Source organism: Armigeres subalbatus, unplaced genomic scaffold (assembly GCF_024139115.2).
Source record: "Armigeres subalbatus isolate Guangzhou_Male unplaced genomic scaffold, GZ_Asu_2 Contig1805, whole genome shotgun sequence".
Classification (NCBI taxonomy): Eukaryota; Metazoa; Arthropoda; class Insecta; order Diptera; family Culicidae; genus Armigeres; species Armigeres subalbatus.
In genome coordinates, this window is record NW_026942623.1 from 1 (window position 1) to 11,156 (window position 11,156).

Genomic DNA, 11,156 nt, shown 5'->3' on the forward strand with positions numbered 1-11,156 from the left:
CAGTCGTAATCACATAAAACTTCTGGAAACACTTGCTTTCCTTGATAACATGAACATGAGCACACAACCGCAACACAACCGGGTTCGGTGTTGAGGTTCACAACTTCTACTTGCGAAACTCGTGCACCGGTGCAGCAAAACCAAACCTGAACCGGAGCTCCGTGTACACAACACACGGTTCAGATTTCTGAACCGAACCGAAACCGAACCGACGCGAGTACTGAACACTGCACATTGGGCCACAGAGCGGAGCTAGCCCGACAAAATACCTTGGAGCTTAGGGGATGCGTAATTTTGAGTTGGTGTCTTCGGAAGAGTGTCGTGTTTTGAAAAAATGTGAAACCCAGCGTCGAGCTTTAGTTCAAATTTTCGCCGCATAGGTGGCGCTGCGATACAAACTTTTTTGTTTTACTGTTTAGAGCTTTGGTGTTTTCGGCAAAGTTGTAGAACGTGGAAAAGTAATTGTTGTTGCCGAAGACACCTACCTTCTATTTGCAGAGATATAGTAAAATTGTAAAATTTCATCTTTTTTTCGATTTTCTTGGACTATTTACGAAAAATGTAAAAAGTAACATATTAAAGCTAGTAGTCTGTCACAGTTGATAGTGCTCATGGCTTATGCAAGAGTTTTTAATATTTCATCAAGTTGAAAGAGAAATAATAACCTGAATATTGAAACATTAGTGGGTCAAAGCAAACAACTCATGGCTAACCACGAAAACGAGTTTGCAAACACAATACACTTCAGTTGCCTTCTATTATTTTTCCCAGACTTCAACTTTCATTGGACAACGTGACATATGAAGGAAAAAATAATAAAAATGACTAATCTACAAACAATTATGAAAATGCTTTTATTTGCTCACTTCAATAGTAGTTGCACTGATTCTAAGAAGAAATCTCTGGCCGTTTGAGGAAACTATTTTCTCGACAATTGTTCGTATGGTGATACTGGATACTGATATACTAATGCTATGTATGATATGCTTCTTCTTCTTATTGGCATTACATCCCCACACTGGGACAGAGCCGCCTCGCAGCTTAGTGTTCATTAAGCACTTCCACAGTTATTAACTGCGAGGTTTCTTAGCCAGGTTACCATTTTTGCATTCGTATATCATGAGGCTAACACGATGATTCTTTTATGCCCAGGGAAGTCGAGACAATTTCCAATCCAAAAATTGCCTAGACCGGCACCGGGAATCGAACCCAGCCACCCTCAGCATGGTCTTGCTTTGTAGCCGCGCGTTTTACCGCACGGCTAAGGAGGGCCCCATAGTATGATATGCATAAACTAATTAAAATAACTTACCTTGAGCCATATCGATTATCGGATAATGTAGCTGGCACTGGTCGATCTCGGAAAAATGTGCGGCTTAAGCGCCACTCCGTTAAGGGAGACCGCACATTCCTTTTTAATTTGCCCGGTGAGACTCCGCTTAGGGCGAGTCCATTGATTATTTCCGAAAAAGAAAGTGATCGAGCCAGCGCATCTACTTCCTACACCTGAACTGGGTATTTTACCTTACGCAACCAACCAAAACTGTCACGCTACGAACTGTTCCTCCAAAGATCCCGGTAAGACGTCACCCATGCCCAACAAGCGATACAACTTATGCTGTACGTTATTTTCTCATCATCGGAGATTCCACCCGTTTCCGCAAGAGGCGCGACTAGTATGGAAGAGACAACGCAAATACGCAAGACGCCACATTCATTTGCGCCACGCAACACTAATTAATCGACACGCAGTGACTAAACCATATTTCTAACATCTAAACTGAACAAACTACGTAGGTACTCCATGTATTGCTGGTAATAAATAACAACATTTATTTAGGGAAAATCATGGCCAAAAACAAGGAGATTTATTATAATAGCATGCTTCTATTTCGTGGTGTACGTACAACCTTTCTACCTCTAACCTACTCTAGTGCTTTTCTGTGCGTTTCTATTCGTTTTCTTCTCTGCTTGTGCTATACTCCATTCACATTCTGCAATCAACGATGCGGCGACCGATCTAGCTAGCCATGCACCCGGGTGGCTTACACAATAGGGTTGGGGGTGTTCCGAAAACTACGTGTACACGTTTTGATTTTACTTCCGCTCAACCGAAATGGTTATTGGACGTCGGGACGATTGTCCATTCGTCGTGATTCCTCGACCTATGGTCGGCAAAAAACTTTCCTCCGAGGCGTCCTCACCGGACGCCCCACTCCACAAAAAAAGATCGATTGGAATAGGCGACTCACCGATTAGCTGCAGTAATTTGACGATGTGCTGCTGTGGTGTATGCGCTCCTGGTACGTTGCGCGGTAGGGTGGGACTAGATGCCGGTTTAGTCGCGCTTCCACGTGGATGAAGACTTTCGCGGGGGGCCGTAGGCTGAGTCTGGCCACGTTGTGGCTATTGATGACCACTGCAATGGGATAGCGGCGTGTTGGCGGGCCGCTGGCTTCTGATGGCTGCAAGAAGCCGCACTCTTCGCGTCGAAAAGCAGGAAGCGTCGCTAGCAAAATAGATATAGCCGTAGGCTAGTCACAAGCATTTAGCACATTCACACATTTTCTTAACAAGCATATTAAGCACTTTACCTGTAGCTTCTTCTTGAACGCACACACTTTGTACAGCCTTATTCTAAAGATAACTTTTGTTCTAAAGACTAACAAAGAAACAATGAACAGATTAAAATTAAGAAATATAGCCACGTCACTGAACTCACATTCAACGGTTATTCGACTCGGACAAGCTCGCGACACTTCTACACTAATCTGCAGCTCGAACGAGAGTGAAGTGCAACCTTGACCCTCAGATTAGGGAAGGTGACTTCGGCCGAACTAAACGGAAGTTCGATTTTCCCGCGATCATCTTCGAAATAGTTCGGTAGTGCAAAAGTTTAAAGTTGGATGCTCGCTCAGTTTCGGTTTTGATCGTGAATCTTTTCCCATCTTTCTCAAAGATAACAAATGACTCTGACCTTCGCGAATGCTCTCCTGTATTATGGCCGTCCTCGCGAGCTTTCCCTAATGAGTTTTTCGTCTAATTTATGGCGCAGAATCTACTACCTCATTGGCTTTCGTGTCGTACCAGTTGATAAGGTTTTACTCAACGGCGAACTTTGACCAATGCTCATGAATTAATCATTCACTAACTACCCATTCAATAACATATTATTCAAATCTATAATTATTTATTTAGGACGATGGAGCGTAGGCTACAATAAAAGCAAAAAAAAAACATTCGCTATAATGTTTAACAAGTAAGCCACAATTAATGAAGATGAAATATTTTGATTTTGAAATCTCACCTGCATAACCCTCAGTAAATATGTACTAAGATCAACAGCATACGCTTTGCCTACTACGATTCTTAATCGATATGTTGTGGCAAAGATTTGCAGAACATGTTACCGTGCATCGATTATCATCATAAATTATAATTGGGTTGTTTAGGGGTATATATGTTTTTACATATTCTAAATCTGCACAAAACTGAGCCTGACTCCCATTTTTCAGAATTTTTGAGCCTTGGAACTATTTTTAATTTGAATTTTAAATTTATATGGGATTAGAAAAATGTTCTTATGCTGCATGGGCCAACTGTCATTCTATGAATGTTAGTGTCATTCTATCGATTGAAATGGCTTATTGTTTGCTGTATAAAATGTAAATAAAAGGTTTACAAACAAAATAAAAATTTGTTCGAGATTAGCTAAGCATGCTTTTTATGTTAGCTAAAAAAATCTCTGCTTTTCTTTGATAAACAACCCAATTGAACATCCTAGTAGTAGGGCTGAATTTATCGTAAACAAATATATATGACTAAAAATGTCAATAATGTTATGCGTTTAGATTGCATTAACTCATTGAAATCGATCTTTATCCGATGATTTGTACTGTGTGTTTTGTTAGTCGATAAAAATATGGACTGCTCTGATCGGTTCCTTTATCTTAATATGATAGTATAATGTTTCGAATTCAATAACTTCCCTAACTCTATGATACTTTTATACCAAGTTACAGTAAAAACAACTCAAGCATGGACCATAGCCATAATCAGTTGTGTAAATCAGTTAGTTCTGTCGCGTGTGATTAGTTTTTTTTTACAATTTTGGGTAAAATAGTGCGAGAAATATAAAAATCATTGAAATTTTACAATTTTAATTATATCTCAGCAATTTGACGACATAGAGCTTAGGTGTCTTCGGCGACTACAGTTATTTTTTTACGTTCTACAACTTTGCCGAAGACACCAAAGCTCTAAAACGTAAAACAAAAAAGTTTGTATTGCAGCGCCACCTATGCGGCGAAAATTTGAACTAATGCTCGACACTGAGCTTTATATTTTTTCAAAACACGACACTCTTCCGAAGACACCAACTCAAAATTACGCATCTCCTAAGCTCCAAGGTATTTTGTCGGGCTAGCTCCGCCCCGTGGCCCAGTGTGCATTGGCGTTTTAAGACGACCTAGAAGGAAGAGAAAAGAATTACTGAACTGTTTGAAATGTTTTTTTAAGTGTGACGATTGTCTGTGTTCAGATGGATTAATTTCTGGGGCATAAGTAGACAGTGCTTTCAGCAACTTGGGGGTATAAGAAGCTTTAAAGGTTCTGTGTCTAATATAATTTTCCGCAGAAACCTCCTATCTAAACCTCTCGCGCTTCGATTTGAGAAGCTTTTCCTGAGCATGCGGTAATGGATCGCCTGTATAAAGATGCTCAAGATGTTTTCTCGCCGTCGCCTGCCTATTCACCTAAATTGTATCTACGGGTGGACCTTTCGATTATCAATGGGTGATCACGGGAAGGCTAATACGGTAATTTGATCATCAAAGGCAAATAGTTGAAACAGTGGAACAGTTTCGGTGTCGGAACTTGGCTATTGTACACCTCCTATTGCCTCGTTTGTTTTGATCTATGTTAGTCTTCACCTCAGATTCTTTGCTGTCTCACGATGGCGTTTCCTACCGGAGCATCCGAGAACTACACACAGTTATCAGAGTTGGCAGATTGATGGTTTTCAACATCGCCCCTCCCGTGTAGTTCCGGGTTTCCTTGTTTCTGGTCACCTCGAATATCCAGCAAAGCCAGCTTCACTACTGGGCGTTTAAGGTTCCCTCCTACGGTTTTTACCACTGCACTTCGGACTTGGGCGTCCTTTCCTTGAAAGATTTATATGACACGGTCTCGTAGCCATCCGTTCCGCTTGTAGTCGTCTACAACAACAACCACATCTCCGGGCTCCATTGGTATCACGGGCTTGAACCACTTCGTCCGTCTTGATAATGTTGATAGATACTCGCGAACCCAACGTCTCCAAAACACTGCTGCTAGACACTGCGACAACCTCCAACTGTCACGCAGTAGAGCTCCCTCACACACCAGTGGACTCTTCGGTTGTACTATACCGTTCGAGCCGTATAGCAGAAAGTGACCTGCACAACCTTTATGAATGGTTTTTAGCTGCTCCGTCAGCAGGTTGCTAAATCTTCGGAAACAAATTTCATTGTCGCCATAGAAATCAGAAATCAATCGAACCTTCGGAAGCGGCGCCATCATCGGTGGCTTAGGTACAGCCTTTTGAACCTTGCAGTGCGGACAGTTTTTGGCGACACGTTGTATTAGAGACCGCAGCTTCGGAATACGAAACTGCTGACGAATCTCGTTGAACACCGTTTCACGGTTCTGATGTTTAAAGCGACGGTGATAACTATCGACGAGCAGCGCGGTTAGCTTATTGTCTTTCGGTAATATGACAGGGTATTTTGTTCCAATGCACACGCCGGGAGCGGCCTCAATCCTGCTGTTCATTCTCACAACGCCATCATCGTCCATATACGGGGACGGGTCTGGGTCATTTGGCATAAAGTCATTTGGCATAAAGGCCATTTGGTATAATGGTCATTTGGCATAACGGACATTTGGCATAATTTTGAACTGCAAGAAAAAAGTGGGTCATTTGGCATAACGGACATTTGGCATAATTTTGAACTGTGAAAGCGAAAGGGATATTTCATGTATTGTTTAGCATAGATAAAGTAGGTCGAGGCTGTTTTCTGATAAAATTTAGACTGATGGTAGACATTTTCCGGAAGAACGAAATAACAAAAAATAACAAAACGGCAGAAGGGAGGGATCACATCCATCATTGACTTATTCCGGCCACATGCCTACTTTTAAAATAAGGATTACATCCACCATTGCTTCAATCCGGGCATGCTCCTTAAGATTGGATCAAATCCACAATTGCCTTGATTCGGGCAAGCGCCCAACTTAAAAAAACTCAAACAATACACTTGTCGTAGACGAGTTACTTAAACCATCAAAGTCACATATGAGTTACTGCAACCAAGTCAATCTGAATTGTGCTACTCGGGGAAGAAATCACATCTACCATTGATTTATTCCCGGCAAGCGCAAAAAAAGAGTCACATCCGCCATTGCCATAATCCAGGCATGACCTACTTTTAAAGAAGGGATCACATCCACCATTGCCACAATTCAAGCCACACGCCTACTTTTAAAGAAGGGATTACATCCACCATTGCTTCAATCCGGGCAAGCGCCTACTTTTAAAGAACGAATCAAATCCTCCATTGCCATAATCCGTGCAATCACCTATTTTTAAAGAAGAGATCACATCCACCATTGTCTTAATCCGGGCAAGCGCCTACTTTTAAAGAAGGGATCACATCCACCATTGCCTCAATCCGGGCAAGCGCCTTCTTTTCACGAAGGAATCACATCCACCATTGTCATAATCCGGGCAAGCGTCTACTTTTAAAGAAGGGATCACATCCTCCATTGCCATAATCCATGCAAGCGCCTATTTTTAAAGAAAGGATCGCATCCACCATGGCCTTAATCAGGGCATGCGCCTACTTTTAAAGAAGGGATCACATCATCCATTGCCTCAATCCGGGCAAGCACATTTTTCTAAAGAAGGAATCACATCCACCATTGTCATATTCCGGGCAAGCGCCTACTTTTAAAGAATGGATCACATCCTCCATTTCCATAATCCATGCAAGCGCCTACTTCTAAAGAAGGGATCGCATCCACCATAGCCTTAATCGCCTACTTTCAAAGAAGGGATCACATCCTCCATTGCCTCAATCCGGGCAAGCACCTTTTTTTTAAAGAAGGAATCACATTAACCATTGTCATAATCCGGGCAAGCGCCTACTTTTAAATCCTCACATCCTCCATTGCCTCAATCCGGGCAAGCGCCTTCTTTTCAAGAAGGAATCACATTCACCATTGTCATATTCCGGGCAAGCGCCTACTTTTAAAGAATGGATCACATCCTCCATTGCCATAATCCATGCAAGCGCCTACTTTTAAAGAAGGGATCGCATCCACCATGACCTTAATCCGGGCAAGCGCTTACTTTTAAAGAAGAGATCATATCCTCCATTTGCATAATCCGGGCAAGCACCTACTTTAAAAGAAGGGTACACATCCTTCATTGCCATAATACGGCCACACGCCTACTTTTAAAGAAGGTATCATATCCTCCGTTGTCATAATTCGGCCACACGCCTACTTTTATAGAAGGGATTACATCCATCATTGCTATATTCCGGGCATACGCCTACTTTTGCATTGCATTTCAAATGCATTCTTTCCACCAGAGGATAATGTCTTTTTAATATTGTTATCGACGGGTGTAAGTTGCAAAACAAATTATGCTAAATGTCCGTTATGCCAAAAGACCCTCACTTTTGACGCTGGTCACAATTATGCCAAATGACCGTTATGCCAAATGGCCTTTATGCCAAATGACCTCATGCCAAATGGCGTTATGCCAAATGGCCCGCTCCCTACGAGGACTGCTTGAACAGCGGACTACACATCTCAATTCGCTTTGGCTGCTTTGGGTTACATTTGTTGAACTCCAATGTACGCTACTCGTCGGGGAAGGTTTCACACTGTACTTGCCACCACAACATGGTTTCCGCCTGCTGCAGCTCCTCTCGGGTAAGCGGCTCAGGGTGGGCTCTCTTTCCAAAAATCTTCGCTGCTCGTAATAAGTATGCGGTCGCTCGTAACACACGATTCCAGTTCGAAAATCTGTTCCCGTCAATTAAAGGTTGCGGCATTTTTCGATGGTGTTGAAACACGAGTCGTATACTTCTTCTTCTGTTGTCGACTGCTTAGCTGGTTGCTCAGGATATTCGTTTTCCGGCAAGGAGAGAAAATTACCACCGGTATACCAGCGGCTGTTCGGGCTGAAACTGGGTCGGCTATCCGATCTATTCCACGAAAGTGATGTTCTTGAATCAGTCCAGACAAATCGCTTCTTTATTATCAACTGCAATTCTGTACAGACATTCTCCATCAATCGGCAGCCTATCAGACCGGCCTCCAGCTCTTAGCGAGGGATGGAGAGCGGCTGTAGTGGGGCCACATTCGTCTTTGCCGCAACGAGCACACATCGCACCATTCCTTCATGGAGGATCCTGGAGGCGTACGCCAATTCGCTTATATCGACGAACACATGGAGTTGCAATCCGCTGCACAGCTTACTACTTGCCACGCTTAAGAAACAACGAGGAACTTTGACTTCACCCAATCGCCTCAAGAGCCGCGTCCAATCTTTCCATAGTTCATGCAAGCCTGTTACAATATGTTCGTACCAATCACTACGAGATCTCCAAATGTGTTGCATAAGAATCTTGCCGTGTATTGTTAAATGTGCGATGAATCCATATGGGTCGAACAGCGACATAACAAGTCTTAAGACTTGACGTTTCGTTGGCGTGTGCCCTTCCACTAGTAGCTTTACAAAGTCATCCTTTATAATGCTATCGAAGCTGAATACGTCCGCGGCAGGTCTCCATATCATCCCTAGGATACACTCGGCGTCTGCTATCTTGTCCAAGTTCTTCGATTTGTCCTGTACGTTCGGAGGAGTTTGACAAAAAGTTTCGGATATCGAATCCTCCTTGCGCGTGTACATTAGGGTGGCTCAAAAAACACTTTAACAAATTTTTTGATGGGCCGCCCTCTTATTCGGTTCTATTTGATGCCCTGATGCTCTGGACAAAATTTAAGCCAAATCGGTCAACGTTTGGGCGGTGCTAAACTCGTTGGAAGTTTATATGGAAAAATGTATGCAGAAACATCCAAAAACAGTGAATTGCAGTTGGACGGCACAACTAACGATGAAGAACTATGATACTCATTCAGTTCTTGTAGAATTAAATACAGAATGTTATGCTGAAAACCGCGAGAAGATTACAGTTTATTAGACAAAGATATTAGCATTTTACTGGAGTGTTGTATGGGTGAATTTATTTATTTTCAAAGGTAAAAGAAACGAAATTTGCTCAAACCCCACTTCAGAGAAATGCTAATAACTTAGCCGGGCAAACTCTAATCTTCTCGCGGTGTTCTGCATAACATTCTGTGTTAAATTCTTCAAGATTGTTGAAAAGTTGAAAAAAGTTTTTCCCATACTAATTTGAGCCACCCTAGTGTACATATTTTACTTCTTTTACCAGTTGAACCGCTTCATCAACCGTATCTACGCTGTCTAAATAATCGTCAACGTAGTGGGCGTTGACGATCGCTGCAGCAGTTCTCGGGAACTGTGATGCAAAGTCCTTTGCACTCCTGTTCTTCATGTATTGTGGAGAGCACGGTGAGCAAGTCGCGCTAAACGTCGCTACCTCCAAGATGAATACACAGCTAGGTGTTTCAATCTGCCCAATTTACGAGAAGAAGGCGGGGGTGAAAAATTCATTTTCGGTGCAAAACATAAACAAACCGGCTGGCTCTCCCATACTAAAATCCAAAATGGCTGAATCGTGAATTTGGCAGATTGGAACACCTAGCTGTGTATTCATCTTGGCTACGTCCATGACGAATATCTGAGGTTACTGATCTAGCTGTTCCCGATAAACGAACCGCTGTGACTGTTTGTCCTGTTGAAAAATCCGAACTTGGTGGAACATTTCTCAGATGTCTCCACACACCGCAACTGGTCTCTGACGGAAGCGCAGTAAGACCGAGAATAGAAACGTCAACATATCTGGTCCATTTATCAACATGTCGTTGAACGGAACACCGTTTACTCGCGCTGCTTCTTCCCAAATCAGGCGAACTTTCTCCGGCTTCTTCGGGTTCCTTACTATGGCTATCTGCTTATTTACTTGCTTTGTACTAGGACCACTGCATTCGTATTTGTGGCGGAAGCTTTTCTACTAGTTCGTGTACTAACATCGGATTACACAAGTGCTCCGTTAAGTTTGCCACGTACATATGGTCGACGAGGTTACGCACAGCCATCCCGTAGGTAATGATTGACCGCAAGCAGCCTTCGGTGAAGAAACATCTCGCAACTTTTGTAACAAGGAGTGGATCAAGATTTCCGGTCGTCCGTATAGCATCCGTAGTGTCTCCATCACGTGCGACACCGACTAGGGTAACAGCAAACGACTTCTCATGGATTCGAGTGCAGGCACTTTCACACAACGTTGTAATCTGGCGAGGTCCTCCACTGAGGTTCATCTTTGTCAATATAGAAAACGGAACCGTTCGTGTAGTGTTTCGCACAGTGGGGACATTTTTAGCAATATTAATGAAACTCAAAGAAGCTTAGAAAATTGTCGGAATGACGGACGATTGAAGGATATTTGCCCCAGGGTAATATTCGCCCCACTTCACATACGAGGAATCTTTGACCGAATATTGTCAACTAAAGTCAACGAATATTGCTAACTAAAGGTGTACTTATGGTTTTGTGTGGCGAGGATGTCGATTTAAGAACTTTGGAGATACCCGCCGCAATGTTGTTGTGAAGAACGTCGACACCAGACTGCAACTCCGACGTCGGAAAACTTGCTGTTGTTACCGTTGGTCGATTGAACTGTGCCTCCAGATGGCTGTGCTGTGGCTGCTCAGCTAACGGTACTACACCACCATGAATCGCCCCGAGCCACGACTGCACCTTCTTTCGGCCTGCGTTACAGCCTATCACGCTTCTAGTACTCCCATCTCCATCCTCCAGAGACTGTAACAACTCATACTTCTACGTCATACAAACAGTTTCGGTCCAAATGCACATTAATAAACAAGGTGAGCTCGCTTGATTGACAAGTAACGCCAACAGTAAAGCACATGTGACGATTAGGAAAATGAAGCATCCGAAT

The 11,156-nt window shown here is 43.0% G+C and overlaps 1 long non-coding RNA gene across 1 annotated transcript; it reads right to left on the reverse strand.

Annotated features, from left to right (window-relative positions):
• Nucleotides 1–1,381: 1,381 nt before the first annotated feature.
• Nucleotides 1,382–2,907, reverse strand: LOC134203349 (uncharacterized). The gene is made up of 3 exons (XR_009977581.1): nucleotides 2,723–2,907; nucleotides 2,595–2,662; nucleotides 1,382–2,534 (listed from the first exon to the last, which is right to left on the reverse strand). It is a non-coding gene; the product is annotated as an uncharacterized LOC134203349 (long non-coding RNA).
• Between the last annotated feature and the right edge of the window lie 8,249 nt (nucleotides 2,908–11,156).